Source organism: Pseudophryne corroboree, chromosome 5, assembly GCF_028390025.1.
Source record: "Pseudophryne corroboree isolate aPseCor3 chromosome 5, aPseCor3.hap2, whole genome shotgun sequence".
Lineage (NCBI taxonomy): Eukaryota > Metazoa > Chordata > Amphibia > Anura > Myobatrachidae > Pseudophryne > Pseudophryne corroboree.
Genome location: NC_086448.1, coordinates 572,700,979 through 572,724,444, shown reverse-complemented (window position 1 = coordinate 572,724,444; position 23,466 = coordinate 572,700,979).

Sequence of the window (23,466 nt, the reverse complement as noted above, 5' to 3'; positions counted from 1 at the left end):
CCCCACTACAGGACCACCATCCTGAGATGCTGTTTCTTCAGCGGGGCACCACACCTTAGCTGTTGCGGCTACAGCATGCCACACACACCTAACAAAGCCTAAAGGTGATCGTCGGTGGTGAGTACAAACTGGGGGCCCCACTAGGGGAGGTCCCCTGGTTCATTGTGTGGCAGACACATGGGTGAGGTGCACAGGTCACTCCTGGCAGGACCCGCTAGAGCCCCTGCGTGGAACTGGCTGGCATTATTGTACCAAACATTTATGTGAGGCTACAAATGGTGTGGGAGACATGGTCAGTATAAACATTATTAGTAGCTCCGTTGCCATTACAGGGGCGGAGCTACATCAGAGCGGGCTCAGCGGCATTTTGGCACCTTCCTCTGCATAAGCAGCAGCCTCCATACAGCTCCTCTACATGTTCACAGGATCACTGGTACCGAGTGTAGAGGGGGAGAGCCGCTATTGGTGCACAGTTTACAGACAGTATCACTGTTATTTGTATGTATATATATATATATATATATATATATATATATATATATACAAACAAATCTAGAAAACCACAGCACTCGCCACCCCAGAAGCGGGGTCCAATATCTGCACTCACCACTCATAGGGTGGGGTGCATGCAGCCCATGGCCACCAACCCAAATATATACAAACAGAAAGTTCAGCACTCACCATAGCAAGCTCACTTATCCTCACAACATCAATAAATAAATAAATGATGGGGGTTTAGTTAGTGAATTGGCCAATGCACGGAAGCCTGCATATAGCACGCCAAGGTACCCCACCTTCATGCAGGTCCTACACTATCACAAAGTCTCAAAAATTAAAACCTGGCAACTGTATCACACACAATATACTGCACACATGCCCACTAGGTTTAATGTGTATCTACCATGCATCTTATGGCTTTTAAAGGTACACTAGTCACCTGACACTGGCTGATAAATTACTAAAATACTTCTCTGGGCAGAAAGAAATGCAAGAGCATTGTCCGCAATTTTCATTCCAGGAGTGGACAACTGGGAAGCGGACTTCCTGAGTCATCACAATCTCCTCCCAGGGGAGTGGGGATTACACCCTCAAGTGTTTCAACAGATCGTTGATAGGTGTGGATGCCCACAGATCGACATGATGGCATCTCGCCTCAACAAGAAGCTTCACTGCTACTGATCACAAACCAGAGGCCCTCAAGTGAGCGCAGTGGATGCGCTGACATTGCCTTGGCCTTACCAGCTGGTCTAATTATTTCATCCAATTCTGTTGATCCCAAGGGTGCTCAAGCGGCTCAGACATCACGGAGTATACGCAATCTTGATTGCACCAGATTGGCCCCAGAGAGCGTGGTACGTGGCTCTTCTGGACATGTCCATAGAAGACCCTTGGCCTCTGCCACTGAGAAGGGATCTTCTTCAGCAAGGTCCGTTCATCTACATGGACTTACAGTGGCTTGGTTTGACGGCATGGAAGTTGAGCGGAACATCCTAGCTCACAAAGGGCTATTCAAAAAGGTCATTGCCACTATGGTGAAAGCCAGAAAACCTGCGACATCATGACACTATCATCATATCTGGCGGAGATATGTCTCTTGGTGTGAGGAATGCACATATCCATCTACAGAAGTTCACACTTGGGAAGATTCCTTAGTTTCTTACAGTCTGGAGTGGATAAAGAATTACATCTTGGATCCATTAAGGTCCAGATTTCAGCTTTTTCCGTCTTATTCCAGAAGAAGTTGGCTATCCTGCCAGAAGTTTAGGCCTTCTTTCAAGGGGTGCTTCACATAAAACCTCTGTTTGTGCCACCTACGGCGCCTTGGGATTTGGATGTGGTATTACGCATTCTACAATCCTCCTGGTTTCAACCTCTGATGATGGTAGAAGACAAATACCCCACGTGGAAGATGGCGATGTTACTGGCCCTAGCTTCTGCTAGACGTGTCTCAGAATTTGGGGCCTTATAGTGTAAAAGTCCATACTTAGTCTTTTATGAGGACAAAACGGAGCTCAGAACTAGGCAGCAGTTCCTTCCGCAGGTGGTCTATGCGTTTCACTTGAATCAACCTCTTGTGATTCCATCCAGTTCTGGCTCTTCTGCCTGTTCAGAGGCATTGGATGCAGTGCGAGCCTTGAAGATCTATATCAAGAGGACGGCTCGGATCAGGAAGATGGATTCCTTGTTCATGCTGTATGATGCGCAGGAAAAAGGTTGCCTTGCTTCAAAGCAGTCCATTGCTCGTTGGATTCAGCTTACTATCCAACAGGCCTATGCATCGGCATCCTTGCCGGTTCCTAAGTCTCTAAAGGCCCACTCTACTAAATCAGTGAGCTGCTCCTGGGTGGCTGCCCGGGGAGTCTCGGCCTTGCAACTATGCTGAGCTGCTACCTGGTCGGAAAAGAACACCTTTGTGAAGTTCTACAAGTTTGATACCTTGGCCAGAGAGGATACCCAGTTTGGGCAGGTGGTGCTGCGGATGTCTCTGCACATTCCCACCCATTATGGAAGCTTTGGGACATCCCTATCGTACTAATCTGTCCCCAATATCCCTTATGGATGCTAGAGAAAATAGTATTTTAATACCTACCGGTAAATCATTTTCTCATAGTTCATAAAGGATATTGGGCGACTGTCTCTGTGTGGTGACTTTCTGCAGATTCTCTGTTATGTGTTACCTGTTCAGCTGTTGCTGTTTCTGTTGCCAGCCGTTGCTGGCCCTCTTATGTTATGGTGGTGTGTAAATCTCACCACACTTATTGTTGTTATGTTCCTTCTCTCAAGTATGTAATTTCTCCTTCGGGCACTGTTAACCTATACAGCCTGTGGGAGGGGGCATAGAGGGGAGGAGCCAGCACACCCATTTGAAGAAATTTAAAGTGCACTGACTCCTTTGGACCCGTCTATACCCCATCATACTAATCTGTCCCCAATATCCCTTATGGACTACGAGAAAAGGATTTACTGGTAGGCATTAAAATCCTATTTTTCACTGCACCCCTGAAATATTACAGCATACAAGACTGGGCCAGTGTAAATTTATTTTCACAGCACCACTGAATTTTTACAGCATACAAGAAAAGGCCAGCACCCCTGTATTTTCACAGCATACAGGAGGACAGTGCCTCTGTACAGCACAGTGTCAGCAAGGACAGCTACAGCACCCCTAACAGCACATGAAACAACAGTGACAGCCAGGACAGCACCCCTAACATAACAGGGACACCACAGTGACAGGACAGCACCCCGAGAGAGCACACACTGCCCCACCACCCACAGAGAGAGACAAAGGTCTGTCTCCTTCACTCTCCAAGTCCGGAGTGAAAATGGCAGTGACGCACGGCTTTTTATATGGCATCCAAAACCCGCGAGAATATGATAGCAGGATTATAAAGTTTTGACTCATTTTGGGATCCGAGTCTGGCAGGAAGTCCCGAGCCGGACTCGGTTCACGGCCTGGATTGTGAAGTTTGGGTGGGGTTCGGTTCTGTGAGAACTGAACCCGCTCATCTCTAGTATAAAGTAACACATAGAAAACTATAAAAGTTGTTGAATGTTTTAGCCAATGTTTAAGTGATTATAATACTTGGGGTAGAAAACTATGCATTGAACCACTGTGACTAATGACTGTATTTTTATGATAAAGACATAAGGTTTTACTTATAGTTAAAAGAAAAACATCACAATGTGTAATACACTAAGTCCCCTGCATGGGCGATAGACTGTACAAGTTATAGCTAAATCCTACTATGTGTTGTGTGCAAATATAAATAGGTAAAACTAAAAGTTCATACAGTATATGTACAAATGCCCTCACAGAGGGATGTTAGAATATTACTGTAGTTGCTCTCATAGAGAGAAATCCTGTTAATAAATATCTCCCTCCCTGAGGGGAGTTAGAACGACCCATGTAGCAGTGTTGCAGACACTGTGGGTACATTAAGTTAGGGAAATGAGTCCATATCCTTGAAAAAGGGGTTTGTTGATGTGGGACTGGGGAATACCATCCAGTTCATGCAGATAACGGCTGGCAGGACAGATCCGGGCACCCGAGTAGAAGTTATAAATGGGGGACCCAAAAAGACCATTGTGTGTGGTGCCTGAGATTTGAAGATGGAGGAAGGAGCTACGCAGAGTTTCTGAACGGTTCTAGAAAGTGTGACACACCTTGACTGGTAGCCTGCCCTGGTGAAAGAGACTGGTCGGGATTCCCGGTAGCTCTGGTTGAGTGAAGAGTGGAGCTTCAACGGAGATGTCCTAGTAGTGTGCAGCTTGGCTGTGGGCGGTGGCAGTAGGACCTCGTCATCCATACCTACTTCTGGGCGGATCAGAGGAGGCGGCCCTGAGCAGTGTGCAACTCGGCTGTGGGTGGTGGCAGCAGGATATCATCATTCGTACCTCTTTCTGGGCAGATCGGAGGAGGCTCTGCCCTGAACAAGACATCAGGAGTAGTCAGCACTAAATCGTGAGAGGCAACCCTAGGTGGAGCCGGAACTCCATGTAAAGTACAGCAGAGCAGCAGCAGCTCGGTCAGGAGAGATATAGTGATTTCTCATAGTCTAACCACAGGTGCTAGGGCAACAGAATCACACTAAACACATCGCTACTACCAATATCTGCATCCTAGTGACTGTATATACACTATAGCTCCGAATTCCCGCTATGCAAGAAAACCCCAGGCTCAGTGAACACCACAGTCGTAATGCTTAGTCATTCTGCTTAAGAGACCATCAGAAGGTACAGGATCACCATAGTGATTATTGAACTCATAAAGTTCTGTGTCCACATACTGTAGGTAACCACATATAGTCTGTAGAGACAATTTTTATTAGGAAAGCCTGCAGCATCTGAGTCTCAGCTACTGTTTCCATCATCTTCATGTATCCCTATCAGAAGTAACAATTTTATCGCTGTCAGCCAGGAATCTACTAATTGCATCACTGCCAGCCAGGAATCTACTAATTGCATTGCTGCCAGCTAGGAATCTACTAATTGCATCACTGCCAGCCTGGAATCTACTAATTGCATTGCTGCCAGCTAGGAATCTACTAATTGCATCACTGCCAGCTTGGAATCTACTGTACTATTTGCATTGCTTCCAGCTAGGAATCTACTAATCGCATATCCTCTTTTTGCTCTATTGGAGGTCAGATAGAAATAGAGCTGGATTACAAAGTTGTTACATTGTTACAATTGCAAAATATTGTTACTGTTACAAAAATACTGCAAAGGGACAGAGATTCAAGATAACATCCCATTGTTACTGTTTAACAGCCCTAGAGGCTGATAACTGGGACTAGACCAGGAGGACACAGCAATCCTATAATTAGGATTTATCCCTGCTTTTTTGGTACTACGTCTTCATCCCATGTGCACCAATGAGGTAGTAAGAGTACTCAGACTGTAGTGTTGACATTGTAGGGAAACTTATTTCCTTATGGTCCAGTTAGTAAAGTGATACAGATATTTTGATGATATTGTTGCATGTTAAACTGTTTTCAAGCCATACAGAATGTGGTATGTTATTGCACTAACCTTCGTTGCCTAGATTACCCTATTGAATGCTGGTAAAGAAGAGTGACAAAGTTGTTCCAGTAAAAAAAGACTCCTTTATTTCAGCTACAGTTTTAATTTATTGAGTTCTGTTGTGGTAACTCTGTTCAATTGTTTACGTGATACACCAATCTTTAAGGAAAAGTGAGTTCCTCTTAAAGACACTGTGTCTCGCAAGAAATGTGTATGGTGACATTCGTCCTCGCCTCTGTGAAGACTGGAGTTTGAAGACTCTGCAAAGTAAGGAGAGATCAGATATGTTTAGGAATCACGTACTTACCTGAGTAATCCATAATCATACTTAACCAAGCTGCAACTTATCTGAGCATGAAATCAATTATTACATAAAACTTGGCATCTAACGAACAGGATCGCGAACAAGAAAATGTCGGACAACGTGCAAACACCGATGACAAGCGCAACAAGTACAATGAGCACTACAAGTACGACAAGCACAAAAAGCTCGGAAAGCGCACCAGCGGCCACCAACGTGAATTGTATTACCCTCCCTTATTATTTAGGGGTCCGTGGCTTCCCACTTATTCAGGAGGTGATGCAAGGGGAAAAGATTCAAGTACTTTAATTGAATTTAAGACAGAATTACAAGCTATGTTTACACTTTACCCGTTAGCCAATCTGCAGCAAGTAGAAATCTTAGTTGGGCAATTTAAAGGGTCGGCTTTGCAGAAGGTGTTGTCTTGGCCCTTAGAAGAATGGAAAACTGTGGATCAAGTGTTCCAATGCATGGCAACTATTTTAGATATAAGTACAATATCGGAATTAAAGTCCCGCTTCTATTAACGCAAACAGCAGTCTTGGGAGTCATTGCGGGAGTTCACGTTGAGTTTTCAGAAGGCATTATGTTACATCCAATAAGTGGACAATTCAGAGAAAACAGAGGTGAGTCAATTTATTGATGGCACAAACTGTGAGAGTGTCAGAACTCAATTAAAACTTCTTAGAATGCATAAAAATACTGCCTCCTTTTTGGATTTTAAAAAAGCAGCCATTAAAGTGATCGGCCCAGTACAACTTAAGAAAGTGTCTTTCCCTGAAATGCCCGGCTATCAAGAACAATCGGGTGAAACCGATGCTTCTAGTCGTCCATCCGCAGAAGTAATAAACTCAAAGAAAGCTTCACTGCAGTGTATGCAACCAACTAATTCTCATCCGGTCCTCACATTAAAAGGTCAACTGGAGGAGCTGATGGCCAGGACAGCTGCCATGAACCGGGAGCTACAGAAGCTCACCAAAAACACAACATCAGACCTAACTGAATCAAAGTGGCATAGAGACAGACAAGGGACAAGAAATTATCGGTGGGGGCCATCACAGGGAAGAGGCCATAGACCCACTGACCTATTTGACTCACAAGGACATCCCATCTGTCGAAGATGCAATTGGAGTGGCCATGTGGAGAGGGTATGTTGTCAAGAGGAGCCTATAAACGCCAATGCTCTGGGGCTGGAGACCAACCCTCGGGGAGATCATGCGGAATAGGTCCTACACCCGAAGAATGATACCCTAGATATATAGGGCAGTGCCCAGTTGTTAACATCTGGATTGACGGGGTACAAGTACCAGCTAATTTGGATACCAGTTCTCAGGTTACCACTATTCAGCAGAATCCCTTTACCAGTATTTGGGAAGACTGGAAATATTACCACCACCGGCTTGGCTAAGGCTTGTTGCTAGCAATGGACTAAGTTTCTCCTGTCAGGGATACTATTAATTGGACTTTCAAATTGGTCAGGCCTAACTATCAAGACAGGGATGTATCACTGACATAAAGGATCCCACTGTGCCTCCCATCATTCGTGGGAATGAATGTACTACAACAATGTCCTGATGAACTGATTGCTGGTCTCCAAATGGAGTTAATCCATGTGCCATCCGAGTGTCAGCAGACACTACATAAGATATCAGAACTCTCCAAGGGTGGCAACGATTGATCAATGCAGCTGGGGAGGTAGGAAAAGTAAATATAACAGACCAGAAACCTATTGTATTGCAACCAAATACTGAGACCATCATCTGGGGAAAAGCTCGGTGTGGGCCTCAAGGGGAAACTTATAATGCTGTTGTTGAACCTTGTGCCATATCCCCCAGAGATGATATAGTGGTAGCTCGAGCCTTTGTCACTGTGGAATATGGGTGAGTCCCTGTAAGAATACTAAATCCTCATGATTACTGAGTTCGACTGCATCAGAATCATAACCTGCCAAAACTGGTGTGGACTGCATTCCAAGATGTTATTGATGCTAATTCGTCACCGACACAGAGTGTAACCCTTAACGAGAATGGAAAAGTTGAAAAGGTATCTCCATGGTGGGAAGACATTCAAATTGGCGGTAGTGGCACTTAAGAGGAATTCAAATTAGGCATGTTGTGAGTGGTAAGACAGATTTCTGATACCTTCACCAAGAATTCAGCAGAATTTGGGAAGGTTGTCCAGGTTCAACATCATATTCCAACCGGGAATGCACAGCCTATTAAAGAATGATACAGACCATTAGCGCCAGCCTTGTATCAGTCAGTTTGTTATATGTTAGTGGAAATGCAGGCTTCGGGAGTTATTCATGAAAGCCATAGCCCTTGGGCAGCTCCTACAGTGCTGGTTAGGAAGAAGGACGGAAGTCTTCACTTTTGTGTTGACTATAGAAAGCTGAACCAAATAACACAAAAAGATGCTTATCCATTACCGTGAATTGAGGAATCATTAACAGCACTGAAGTCTGCCACTTATTTTTCTACCCTTGATCTAACCAGTGGCTACTGGCAGATTCAAATGGCACCGGAGGATAGGGAACAGCATTCACGACTCACATGGGATTATACAAGTTTAAAAGAATGCCATTCAGACTTTGTAATGCTCCTGGAACAGAGGATTACAATGGAACATTGCTTAGGGCATAAAAACTTTGATATGGTGTTATTATACTAAGATGACATCATCGTGTATTCCAGATCCTATCAAGAACTTTTCCAGCACCTTTGTGATGTCTTTCAGTGACTTGCAGAATACGGACTCAAAGTAAAATCTTACAAGTGTCACTTATTACAAACTAGCATCCAGTATTTGGGACACATTGTGAGCACTGAAGGGATCAAAATAGATCCAGAAAAGATTGCAGCAGTACGCGATTTGCCATTTCCGACCACTGTAAAGGAGGTACGGCAATTTCTCGGATTTGTGGGCTATTACCGGAGGTTCGTGGATAAAGTTGCTCATGTGGCAGCCCCATTGCAAGAATTACTCTAAGGCATGCCCAGAACTCACTGTAATGGCAATATTTGGGTGAAATGGACGAAGGTCCAGCAAGCTGCATTTGACAACTTGAAGAGTCTGCTAACCAAGACACCTATATTAGCATATCTGGATTACAGCCAGCCTTTTCTTCTGTACACCAATGCACGCCTTCAAGGGTTAGGAGCAGTTTTGTGCCAACAACAAGGGAAAGAGCAAGTCATTGCTTATGTGAGTTGAAGTCTGAAGAAAACAAAACGCAATGATGTGTGGGCTGTTACCGAAAAATGTAAATATTATTTAACTGCTACTCCCTTTGTCACCTTTACAGACAACAATCCCCTATCACATCTGCCGACAATTCACCTCGGAGCACGCGATCAGCATTGGTCTTCTCGATTGGCAAACTATCAGTTTACGATTAATTATAGGAGTATTTAATCGTAAACTATTGTGGTAACTCTGTTCAATTGTTTACATGATACACCAATCTTTAAGGAAAAACGAGTGTCTCTTAAAGGAGCGACAGTTAACACGCTGTGTCTCGCAAGAAATGTATATGGTGACACTCGTCCTCGACTCTCTGTGAAGGCTGGAGTTTGAAGACTCTGAAAAGTAAGGAGAGATTAGGTATAAGTCTAGGAATCACGTACTTACCTGAGTAATACAGAATCATACTTACCCACGATTCCTGACACCTGCAACTTACCTGAGCATGAAATCGATTATTACAAATGTATAAACACAATATGGAGAAATTGATGTTATATAAATGACAATGGTGTAAGAGACCGGGAAGATTAAAAATAATAAGATTATTATTATTATTACATTTTATTTATAAGGCGCCACATGTGTTTCGCAGCGCCGTACAAAGGACAGTACAGGGGACAAAACATTGCATTACAGTAAATAAATAACAGAAATAGAGTACAGGTAACAGAGCACCACACATTCTCAAGACATAGTACAGCTAAGATGTAAGTATTGAGGGAGTGATCATCGTACTACTAGAGGCTGGTGGTCATAGATGGAGATGAGCCTTTACTAGCAGGATAAAAATGGTCGTTGAGTAGGGGAGAGCTGTGAGTGAAATGTGTTGAGACGAGGGCTTAGATAACAAGAGGAAAGAGGGCCCTGCTCTGAAGAGCTAACAATCTATTGGGGAGGGGCGACAGACAGATGACAAGAGGTGCAGGCAAGCGGGAGGTAGCCTGATGGCAGTATGCAAGCAAAGCTGAGATGTTCACAGCATGAGGCAGGGGGTGGAGGCGCGGCTTCAGCTCTGGGTTATGCATTAGAAGGGTACGCTTTGATGAATAGGTGGGTTTTTAGAGCCCGTTTGAAGCTTTGCAAGGTTGGGGAGTGTCTAATGGAGCGGGGGAGTGCGTTCCACTGAAGGGGTGCAGCACGTGCAAAATCCTGAACTCGTGCATGGGAAGCAGTGACCAGGGCGGTGGAGAGGCGATGGTCATTAGTCGACCGTAGGGGGCTAGAGGCTGGTGGTCATAGATGGAGATGAGCCTTTTCTAGCAGGATAAAAATGGTCATTGAGTAGGGGAGAGCTGTGAGTGAAATGTGTTGAGACGAGGGCTTAGATAACAAGAGGAAAGAGGGCCCTGCTCTGAAGAGCTAACAATCTATTGGGGAGGGGCGACAGACAGATGACAAGAGGTGCAGGCAAGCGGGAGGTAGCCTGATGGCAGTATGCAAGCAAAGCTGAGATGTTCACGGCATGAGGCAGGGGGTGGAGGCGCGGCTTCAGCTCTGGGTTATGCATTAGAAGGGTACGCTTTGATGAATAGGTGGGTTTTTAGAGCCCGTTTGAAGCTTTGCAAGGTTGGGGAGAGTCTAATGGAGCGGGGGAGTGCGTTCCACTGAAGGGGTGCAGCACGTGCAAAATCCTGAACTCGTGCATGGGAAGCAGTGACCAGGGCGGTGGAGAGGCGATGGTCATTAGTCGACCGTAGGGGGCGGGAGGGAGTATGAAGGGAAAGGAGGTTGGAGATGTAGGGAGCAGTGGAATTAGAGATGGCCTTGTATGTGAGGGTGAGGAGTTTGAAGAGGATTCTGTAGGGGAATGGGAGCCAGTGTAGATTTTGTTGAAGGGGAGTGGCAGATGTGGTGCGGCGGGAGAGGAAGATAAGCCTAGCTGCGGAGTTCAGGACAGATTGGAGGGGAGCAAGATGGGAGCAAGCGAGGCCAGTGAGGAGGACATTGCAGTAATCAAGTCGTGAGATGACCAGTGAGTGGATGATGAGTTTAGTTGCACTCTGGGAGAGATATGGCCTGATACGAGCAATGTTGCGTAGCTGGAAACGACAGGATTGTGCCAGAGCTTGGATGTGGGGTGCAAAGGAGAGGGAGGAGTCAAGAGTGACGCCCAGGCAGCGGAGTTGGGGAACGGGGGAGATGGTGGTGTTGTCAACAATGATGGAGATATTGGTCGGGGGTGTTGCTCTGGATGGGGGGAAGATGATGAGTTCCGTTTTGTCCATGTTGAGCTTTAGAGAGCGTTCAGACATCCAGGAGGAGATTGCAGAGAGGCAGCTGGAAACCTGAGAGAGGACAGAGGGGGACAGATCAGGAGATGAGAGGTAGAGTTGTGTGTCATCAGCATAGAGGTGGTATTGAAGGCCAAATGAGTTAATGAGCGCACCCAGGGAAGAGGTATACAGGGAGAACAGAAGGGGTCCAAGGACAGAACCCTGAGGGACACCAACAGGAAGGATGGAAGGGTGTGAGGTGGTGCTTGAGGCAGACACAGAGAAGGAGCGGTTAGTGAGGTAAGAAGAAAACCAGTCAAGGACAGTGCTAGAGAGGCCAGCGTTTTGGAGTGTGCCGAGGAGGAGAGGATGATCTACGGTGTCAAAGGCAGCAGAGAGGTCCAGAAGGATGAGCAGAGAGAAGTGGCCCCTGGATTTGGCCGAAAGCAGGTCATTGGTGACTTTCACCAGGGCAGTCTCAGTTGAGTGGAGTGGGCGAAAGCCAGATTGTAGTGGATCGAGGATGGAGTTGTCAGAGAGGTAGCTTGTGAGACGGCTGTAGACTAATCGTTAAAGTAATTTGGAGGCGAAAGGGAGAAGAGAGATGGGGCGGTATATATATATTCCTTCCTAAGATTAGGAAGGAATATATATATATACAATAATTCAGTAAGTCCCACAAAGCGCTATTACTCTGATAGTATTTTCAATACTCCTATGGTGTAAAGAATATACAACATACTGTACAATATAAGTATTAATGAGATAAGCCTTTTAGAATCTTTCAGTGTGTATCCAGATCAAAAGTAGTAAAAGATATAGGGAAATAATGTATATCAGATGTCAGACGATCACCACCCTATTTCTATTTTCCACTTAAAGTATATGCTTCATAAAGAGCAGTGAACAGATGGATGAGAGCACAGTGAGGTAGATCTGACTCTGGGGTAATTCCAACCCGATCGCTCGCTGCAGTTTATCTCAGCGTAGCGATCAGGTCAGGTCTGCACATGCACCGGTGCCACAGTGCGCTGGTGCATACTTGACGGACGAAGGCCATAGTTCCCTAGCGATCACCCCTGCCTGATTGACAGGCACAGGCGGTCGCTGGGTGGGAGGGGGCTAGACAGCGGCGTTAAGCCACCGTCTAGGGAGCTCGGTCCGGTCAATGCAGGCGTGGCTGGACCATTGGGGGGGTGGGCCGCAGAGGCTGCGTGACGTCACACGCAGCCGCTGCGACCTGGACAGCGAAGAGGTTCTCCCGGACAGCTGCAGGAGCTGTGCTGGCCGGGAGTTACTCCTCAAATGCAAAAGCATCGCCACTGTGCAATGCTTCTGCATTTCTGCTGGGGGGGGCGCAGCACCGACATGAGGGGCGGACTAGCCCTGTGCTGGGCATCCCCTAACATGTCTGAGTACCTGATCGTAGCTGTGCTAAATTTAGCACAGCTACGATCAACTCTGAATGACCCCCTCTGAAAGAAGGAAGTTTAGCAAATTGGATCTGCTTTTGTACAGATGGTTTCCCTCGTCATCGCTGTTGGAAAAACAAGGGAAACCAGGGACCTCCCCACAATGAGAGTCTAAACAGAATTTCAGGTACAGAAATGAAATGGTAACCAAAATGGTCCAAATCAAATAGCATGTATGAATACCTGAGACCACAAGGCGTTATATACCATAGCACAAATATAATATATATGAGACAGATATGAGAAAAATATTAAATAAATCTGAAATTAAACGTATTCTAGCAGAGCTTGTGCTAGAGTCTTGTCCGTGCACAGACCATGAACTTAAAATGCTGGCCACACATTTCACCAGAAGGTTGCTTGATCACCAAGTACACAGAGGGTGCTCTATCAATCCTTTTGTACCTTAGAATACAGTGAGTGAAAGATTAGGTGGACTGGAAACCAGTCCTGTGTCACGTGACCTATCCTACAGCCATTCATAGGGAATGTTAATATGGTATCTGACTCCAGAGTAACCCCGTGTTCTAGCAAGTCACTGTAAACCCACTCTACTTAGTTCATTATGTCTATCTGGCAATGGCACATTGGCGCATTGGTCAATCCCATAGTGTTTTTTTTTTTTCTATCGCTATGTAATTGCCAGTGGTAAACACAGATGAGCAAGTTGTTGGGTGGTGTCATTACAGTGTTTTTATTCCAATCGCAGTAGCAACCTGACCTGCTGATCAAGATGAGTTTAAAGATCAGAAGTTCAGCCTGTGTCATGTGGTATTTACATCGGTCAGTAAGGATAAATGTTTGGGTGGCATCAAGTAACTGTGGGGTCTATTTGTCTTGGATAGAGAAAAAGTGGACAGAGATAAAGTACCAACCAACCAACCAGCTCCTAACTGTCATTTTTCAAACATAGCAGTTAGGAGCTGATTTGCTGGTACCTTATCTACGTGCACTTTAGCTCTGTCTAAGGTTTAGTAAATAGACCCCCATATTTCCAGATCTATCATGGATGAACTAGCTCTTATGGTTCATTATATCTACATTATATGACCTGTCATGTGACCTACAGTATGTTTCAGTCGCTCACAATGAGAGTGATAACTATGTGTATGTTTTGTGCTTCTAAGCAACCCAGTTCTCTGAGCTGCCAGCTTGAAACCCTTACTTGTACTCTTCTAGGATTTCATGTGGTATCACGATTATGCAGCAGTTAAATAGTATGTACTGTCCAGATGTGTCCATACTTGTCTACAGTATATTCCTATTTATGGCAAACACGACTCATTTGCCATAAATCGTGTGCCCATGACTGTGCGCGTGCATATGCACTCGCTTCCATAGGAATGCAGGGTGCATACGCACTCCGCTACTAGTCACAGCAGGCTGTGGTTAACTGCTGCCAAAATGTGCACACATGTGGCAAGCAAAAACCCACAAGCTGAAGAAGGACAAATCTGTAGCAGGTCCCTCTATAGATTTAGGTGTGCTTGGCTCAAATGAAAGCCTGCCTGACAGGTATAAATGATCACCTGTACTTGGAATGTATATCTGATCTATGTTGTATCACTTCTGGCCACACTAACCTGCTGATGCCCATATTAGTTTGTGGTAGGGCTTCAGCTTGCCTAACATTAACACATATCCAGGTATCACCCCATTGTTGTAAAACTAGTTAGCCTTTAATTGCAATTTATCAGTTGTTAACAGGTACCGTGAAGGCAAGCAGGTCTCATATCGGCCAAATACCTTACCTATTCATATAATTATTTAGTCTGTTGCTAGTAGTGATGAGCGGGTTTGGTTTCTCGGAAACCGAACTCCCCCGGACTTCACCCTTTTTACACGGGTCCGAGCCATACTCGGATTCTCCCGTATGGCTCGGTTAACCCGAGCGTGCCCGAACGTCATCATCCCGCTATCGGATTCTCGCGAGATTCGGATTCTATATAAGCTGCCGCGCGTCGCCGCCATTTTCATTTGTGCATTGGAAATGTTAGGGAGAGGACGTGGCTGGCGTCCTCTCCATTATTGTTGAACTTGATTGTGCATTATTGCTTAATTGTGGGGAGGGCTGGGGAGCAGCTGTATAATATAGGAGGAGTACAGTGCAGAGTTTTGCTGATCAGTGATCACCAGTTATCCGTTCTCTGCCTGAAAAAAACGCTCCATATCTGTGCTCAGTGTGCTGCATATATCTGTGCTCACACTGCTTAATTGTGGGGACTGGGGAGCAGCTGTATTATATAGCAGGAGTACAGTGCAGAGTTTTGCTGACAGTGACCACCAGTATACGTTGTCTGCCTGAAAAACACTACATATCTGTGCTCAGTGTGCTGCTTTATTGTGGGGACTGGGGACCACCAGTATAATTTTATATAGGAGGAGTACAGTGCAGAGTTTTGCTGACCAGTGACCACCAGTATATAATATATAGCATTACGGTACAGTAGGCCACTACTGTACCTACCTCTGTGTCGTCATTAAGTATACTATCCATCTAGATTCTATACCTGTGGTGCATTTCAGTTGTGCAGATTGCTGACACAGTGACCACCAGTATATATAGCAGGGTATCCGTTCACATGGTCGACCATGTTATGGTCGACAGTCATTAGGTCGACCACTATTGGTCGACATTGACATGGTCGACATGGACACCTGGTCGACACATGAAAATGGTCGACACATGAAAGGTCGACACATGAAAAGGTCGACATGAGTTTTTTAACTTTTTTTTCTTTTGGGGAACTTTTCCATACTTAACGATCCACGTGGACTACGATTGGAACGGTAAAGTGTGCCAAGCGAAGCGGTAGCGGAGCGAAGGCACCATGCCCAAAGCATGGCGAGTGAAGCGAGCCATGCGAGGTGATGCGGTGCATTAATTGGGGTTCCCAGTCACTTTACGCAAAAAACGACACCAAAAAAAGTTAAAAAAATCATGTCGACCTTTTCATGTGTCGACCTTTCATGTGTCGACCATTTTCATGTGTCGACCATGTGTCCACGTCGACCATGTCAATGTCGACCAATAGCGGTCGACCTAATGACTGTCGACCATAACATGGTCGACCATTCATACCGGAACCATATAGCAGTACCTACCTCTGTGTCGTCATTAAGTATACTATCCATCTACATTCTATACCTGTGGTGCACTTTAGTTTTGCAGTTTGCTGAAACAGTGACCACCAGTATACTATATATAGCAGTACGGTACGGAAGGCCACTGCTGTACCTACCTCTGTGTCGTCATTAAGTTTACTATCCATCTACATTCTATACCTGTGGTGCATTTTAGTTTTGCAGTTTGCTGACACAGTGACAACCAGTATACTATATATAGCAGTACGGTACGGAAGGCCACTGTTGTACCTACCTCTGTGTCGTCATTAAGTATACTATCCATCTAGATTCTATACCTGTGGTGCATTTTAGTTTTGCAGTTTGCTGACACAGTGACCACCAGTATACTATATATAGCAGTACAGTACGGAAGGCCACTGCTGTACCTACCTCTGTGTCGTCATTAAGTATACTATCCATCTACATTCTATACCTGTGGTGCATTTTAGTTTTGCAGTTTGCTGACACAGTGACCACCAGTATACTATATATAGCAGTACGGTACGGAAGGCCACTGCTGTACCTACCTCTGTGTCGTCATTAAGTATACTATCCATCTAGATTCTATACCTGTGGTGCATTTTAGTTTTGCAGTTTGCTGACACAGTGACCACCAGTATACTATTTATAGCAGTAGGGTACGGAAGGCCACTGCTGTACCTACCTCTGTGTCGTCATTAAGTATACTATCCATCTAGATTCTATACCTGTGGTGCATTTTAGTTTTGCAGTTTGCTGACACAGTGACCACCAGTATATATAGCAGTACGGTACGGAAGGCCACTGCTCTACCTACCTCTGTGTCGTCAAGTATACTATCCATCCATACCTGTGGTGCATTTCAGTTGTGCGCTGTATATATAGTAGTAGGCCATTGCTATTGATACTGGCATATAATTCCACACATTAAAAAATGGAGAACAAAAATGTGGAGGTTAAAATAGGGAAAGATCAAGATCCACTTCCACCTTGTGCTGAAGCTGCTGCCACTAGTCATGGCCGAGACGATGAAATGCCATCAACGTCGTCTGCCAAGGCCGATGCCCAATGTCATAGTAGAGAGCATGTAAAATCCAAAAAACAAAAGTTCAGTAAAATGACCCAAAAATCAAAATTGAAAGCATCTGATGAGAAGCGTAAACTTGCCAATATGCCATTTACGACACGGAGTGGCAAGGAACGGCTGAGGCCCTGGCCTATGTTCATGGCTAGTGGTTCAGATTCACATGAGGATGGAAGCACTCATCCTCTCGCTAGAAAAATGAAAAGACTTAAGCTGGCAAAAGCACAGCAAAGAATTGTGCGTTCTTCTAAATCACAAATCCCCAAGGAGAGTCCAATTGTGTCGGTTGCGATGCCTGACCTTCCCAACACTGGACGGGAAGAGGTTGCGCATTCCACCATTTGCACGCCCCCTGCAAGTGCTGGAAGGAGCACCCGCAGTCCAGTTCCTGATAGTCAAATTGAAGATGTCAGTGTTGAAGTACACCAGGATGAGGATATGGGTGTTGCTGGCGCTGGGGAGGAAATTGACAAGGAGGATTCTGATGGTGAGGTGGTTTGTTTAAGTCAGGCACCCGGGGAGACACCTGTTGTCCGTGGGACGAATATGGCCATTGACATGCCTGGTCAAAATACAAAAAAAATCAGCTCTTCGGTGTGGAATTATTTCAACACATATGCGGACAACAGGTGTCAAGCCGTGTGTTGCCTTTGTCAAGCTGTAATAAGTAGGGGTAAGGACGTTAACCACCTCGGAACATCCTCCCTTATACGTCACCTGCAGCGCATTCATCATAAGTCAGTGACAAGTTCAAAAACTTTGGGTGACAGCGGAAGCAGTCCACTGACCACTAAATCCCTTCCTCTTGTAACCAAGCTCCTGCAAACCACACCACCAACTCCCTCAGTGTCAATTTCCTCCTTACCCAGGAAAGCCAATAGTCCTGCAGGCCATGTCACTGGCAAGTCTGACGAGTCCTCTCCTGCCTGGGATTCCTCCGATGCATACTTGAGTGTAACGCCTACTGCTGCTGGCGCTGCTGTTGTAGCTGCTTTGAGTCGATCGTCATCCCAGAGGGGAAGTCGGAAGACCACTTGTACTACTTCCAGTAAGCAATTGACTGTCCAACAGTCCTTTGCGAGGAAGATGAAATATCACAGCAGTCATCCTGCTGAAAGCAGATAACTCAGGCCTTGGCAGCCTGGGCGGTGAGAAACGTGGTTCCGGTATCCACCGTTAATTCAGAGGCAACTATAGACTTGATTGAGGTACTGTGTCCCCGGTACCAAATACCATCTAGGTTCCATTTCTCTAGGCAGGTGATACCGAAAATGTACACAGACCTCAGAAAAAGAGTCACCAGTGTCCTAAAAAATGCAGATGTACCCAATGTCCACTTAACCACGGACATGTGGACAAGTGGAGCAGGGCAGACTCAGGACTATATGACTGTGACAGCCCACTGGGTAGATGTATTGCCTCCCGCAGCAGGAACAGCAGCGGCGGCACCAGTAGCAGCATCTCGCAAACGCCAACTCGTTCCTAGGCAGGCCACGCTTTGTATCACCGCTTTCCAGAAGAGGCACACAGCTGACAACCTCTTACGGAAACTAAGGAACATCATCGCAGAATGGCTTACCCCAATTGGACTCTCCTGGGGATTTGTGACATCGGACAACGCCAGCAATATTGTGCGTGCATTACATCTGGGCAAATTCCAGCACGTCCCATGTTTTGCACATACATTGAATTTGGTGGTGCAGAATTATTTAAAAAACGTCAGGGGCGTACAAGAGATGCTTTCGGTGGCCCGAAGAATTGCGGGCCACTTTCGGCATTCAGCCACCGCATACAGAAGACTGGAGCACCACCAAACAGTCCTGAACCTGCCCTGCCATCATCTGAAGCAAGAGGTGGTAACGAGGTGGAATTCAACCCTCTATATGCTTCAGAGGATGGAGGAGCAGCAAAAGGCCAATCAAGCCTATACATCTGGCCACGATATAGGCAAAGGAGGGGGAATGCACCTGACTCAAGCACAGTGGAGAATGATTTCAACGTTGTGCAAGGTTCTGCAACCCTTTGAACTTGCCACACGTGAAGTCAGTTCAGACACTACCAGCCTGAGTCAGGTCATTCTCCTCATCAGGCTTTTGCAGAAGAAGCTGGAGACATTGAAGGAGGAGCTAAAACAGAGCGATTCCGCTAGGCATGTGGGACTTGTGGATGGAGCCCTTAATTCTCTTAACCAGGATTCACGGGTGGTCAATCTGTTGAAATCAGATCACTACATTTTGGCCACCGTGCTCGATCCTAGATTTAAAACCTACGTCGTATCTGTCTTTCCGGCAGACACAAGTCTGCAGAGGTTCAAAGACCTGCTGGTGAGAAAATTGTCAAGTCAAGCGGAACGTGACCCGTCAACATCTCCTCCTTCACATTCACCCGCAACTGGGGGTGCGAGGAAAAGGCTAAGAATTCCGAGCCCACCCGCTGGCGGTGATGCAGGGCAGTCTGGAGCGAGTGCTGACATCTGGTCCGGACTGAAGGACCTGCCAACGATTACTGACATGTCGTCTACTGTCACTTCATATGATTCTCTCACCATTGAAAGAATGGTGGAGGATTATATGAGTGACCGCATCCAAGTAGGCACGTCAGACAGTCCGTACGTATACTGGCAGGAAAAAGAGGCAATTTGGAGGCCCTTGCACAAACTGGCTTTATTCTACCTAAGTTGCCCTCCCTCCAGTGTGTAGGCCGAAAGAGTGTTTAGTGCAGCCGCTCACCTTGTCAGCAATCGGCGTACGAGGTTACTTCCAGAAAATGTGGAGATGATGTTCATCAAAATGAATTATAATCAATTCCTCCGTGGAGACATTCACCAGCAGCAATTGCCTCCACAAAGTACACAGGGACCTGAGATGGTGGATTCCAGTGGGGACGAATTAATAATCTGTGAGGAGGGGGATGTACACAGTGAAAGGGGTGAGGAATTGGAGGATGATGATGAGGTGGACATCTTGCCTCTGTAGAGCCAGTTTGTGCAAGGAGAGATTGATTGCTTCTTTTTTTGGTGGGGGCCCAAACCAACCAGTCATTTCAGTCACAGTCGTGTGGCAGACCTTGTCGCTGAAATGATGGGTTCGTTAAAGTGTGCATGTCCTGTTTATACAACATAAGGGTGGGTGGGAGGGCCCAAGGACAATTCCATCTTGCACCTCTTTTTTCTTTAATTTTTCTTTGCATCATGTGCTGTTTGGGGACAATTTTTTTGAAGTGCCATCCTGCCTGACACTGCAGTGCCACTCCTAGATGGGCCATGTGTTTGTGTCGGCCACTTGTGTCGCTTAGCTTAGTCACACAGCGACCTTGGTGCGCCTCTTTTTTTCTTTGCATCATGTGCTGTTTGGGGACTATTTTTTTGAAGTGCCATCCTGCCTGACACTGCAGTGCCACTCCTAGATGGGCCAGGTGTTTGTGTCGGCCACTTGTGTCGCTTAGCTTAGCCATCCAGCGACCTCGGTGCAAATTTTAGGACTAAAAATAATATTGTGAGGTGTGAGGTGTTCAGAATAGACTGGAAATGAGTGGAAATTATGGTTATTGAGGTTAATAATACTATGGGATCAAAATGACCCCCAAATTCTATGATTTAAGCTGTTTTTAGGGTGTTTTTGTAAAAAAACACCCGAATCCAAAACACACCCGAATCCGACAAAAAAAATTCGGAGAGGTTTTGCCAAAACGCATCCGAATCCAAAACACGGCTGCGGAACCAAATCCAAAAGCAAAACACAAAACCCGAAAAATGTCTGGTGCACATCACTAGTTGCTAGGTAACCAAGCTCAATTGCCCATAACAGACTACACACTATCAACTACACACTATCATTTTGAAGGTGCACATAAAAGTGCCCCAACAATAAGGAAATAATGCAAAAAATTTAATTACTGGGTTGCCAACAACTATCCCAAGTGAGGACACCACAAAAAAGTAATATTATTTATATGGGGTAAATGTAATAAGTTGTATAAAGCTGAAGGTGTGGAGAAGGGGACGACCGGCACCATGGACATGGTAAGTATGTACTGTGTGTGTGTGTGTGTGTGTGTGTGTGTGTGTGTGTGTGTGTGTGTGTGTGTGTGTGTGTGTGTGTGTGTGTGTGTAATAAAGCGTTAAAACATTTGGAATGCATGCACTGTGTTTTTAAAATATTTAGTTTACAGGTAGACTATAGGTACAGTGGGCTCTTAGTGCTATCCAATTACTGGAATGAGGGTGTGGATTCCTGGGACCTGTATTCCCCCTGTAAAAGACACTATTATTTCAATCTATCTTTTTCATAAAAAAAGCATATCGAGCAAGTGTGAAGTACAAGAAAGAGAATGAGAAATGTACAATTTCAATCTTTCTTTAACTGATTGATATCAGCTCTGCAATAGAGGTGGAGGAAATAGCCCTGGCTTAAGCCCAGGCCTGGTGTACTCTGGAGTGCGGGGTCCCCTTTATTCCCCAGGAATCCCGGGCTTGGGCTGACTACTTGGAGGGTTAATACGTTGGCTGGTGTGATTCTGTTGAGTGTGTCCTCTAGCTGTGGCATTACCTCTCTGCTAGAAGAGAGTGCCGGTTCTAAAAATACAGAGGACCCCTAATGTTTCCTATATTTTTTGAACCAGGGCCAGCTCAAATGGACCCAATACATTTTTTTCACACTGAACTGTGCGGGTTTCTGCAAACACGCTGCACAGGGGGACATATATTTGTAAAGTGTATTTTGTCCCGAGTTTTCTCCATGTTTAAAAAGACTTAGCAAATTTCTGTATTGTATTCTCTTCTATCGAAAGTACTTGCTAGTTGGTTCGATGGTGTATTGGTTTCAATTTGCAGATTCAGACGTGTTTTGCAGTTCAAATCATGATTTTACTCTCGTGTTGCCTTTAATAAATGTCCGAGTTCGAAAAAAAAGTAAAAAATAATTAAATATTAGGCATTCACGATTGTTAGTGAATTTACCCCCTAGCCTCAATACATCATGTGACACAAGATTTCTGTCTTTTTACCCAAACATGTGACTAGGATGCATCAGGAGACTGTGCTGATTAATCTGATATGTGACACTTGTATATCTGTGTGCAACTGAGTCTTGCAGTTGGTGGCACTTTTTTTCAGGTTAATTTCTATGTGTAATTGTTATTTGTAAGAGTTTATTAAATGCTTTAAAGTACTGTATTCAAAATTATATCACACTAGATGTCTTTTTTATTTTTTCCTTATATACTATTGGTGAAACATGGTGAAAGAAATATGTGAATAACAGAAGCACTTGATTTGCTTTGTCTAGGAAGTGATGTTTTATGATAAGCTGTTACATTTACTATTTGAGTAAGCATACACCTAAAGGGGTGGAGAACCTCTTCTTGACTTTTGGTGGGGAATGTCTGGAGAGCTTTCCTTTCAGAAAGACTCACTAAGAATATTAGGACACTTTTCTCCATTATCCGCCACTAAAGGTGCTATATGTAAATTTTTGTAGACTTTATACTACACTATGGGGGTAATTCCAAGTTGATCGCAACAGGAAATTTTTTAGCAGTTGGGTAAAACCATGTGCACTGCAGGGGGGGGCAGATATAACATTTGCAGAGAGAGTTAGATTTGGGTGGGTTAATTTGTTTCTGTGCAGGGTAAATACTAGCTGCTTTGTTTTTACACTGCAAATTAGATTGCAGATTGAACACACCCCACCCAAATCTAACTCTCTCTGCAGATGTTATATCTGCCTCCCCTGCAGTGCACATGGTTTTGCCCAATTGCTAACAGAATTCCTGCTGCGATCAACTTGGAATTACCCCCTATGATCATCCTGTTTTGTGTTTCCTTGCTCTGGGCCGGTGCAAGGTTTCTAGGCGCCCTAGGCAAAGCTGCACAATAGTGCCCCTGCCTTCACCTATACCCTCCCCGCAGCTGCTCACATACTGTACACACTTGACTTTTTAAATTAGTATTAGATTTATTTTTAGATTGACAACATAAATTATAGCCACAATAAATAACACCGTATCAGTAACAGCAATAACCTTGGCACAATTTATATATTTTTTCAAGTAAAAAAACCCTTCTGCATATGTCAGTAAAACGGCTTGAATTACCCCAAAGGCAAGCTTGCACTTGCCTTTGGAATAATTATACACGGCGGAGTCACATGATTATGACTACCTCCTACATGTGATGTTGGCAGCGCGTAGACCATGAAGTACGCCACATGTCGTGTGCTGGCTTGGTGGGTATAAGGTGTGTGATAGGCCGTTTGCACACATATCTCTCCTCGCTGTCATGGGTAAAAGAGGCGATTCATCAGAGTTGCAAAAAGGGATGATTATCAGCTTTTGGGCCAAGGGCGGCAGTATTTCTGAAACAGCGGAGTGCGTGAACTGTCCGTGTGCTGCTGAAGGTGTACTGTGACTGGACAAATGGCAACATTGCAAATAATTGACGTGGAAACTGCGGAGCACCACGTGCCACTGGTGTGAGAGGTGAATGTTGGCTACGAAGATGCGTGAGGGCCGACCGACACG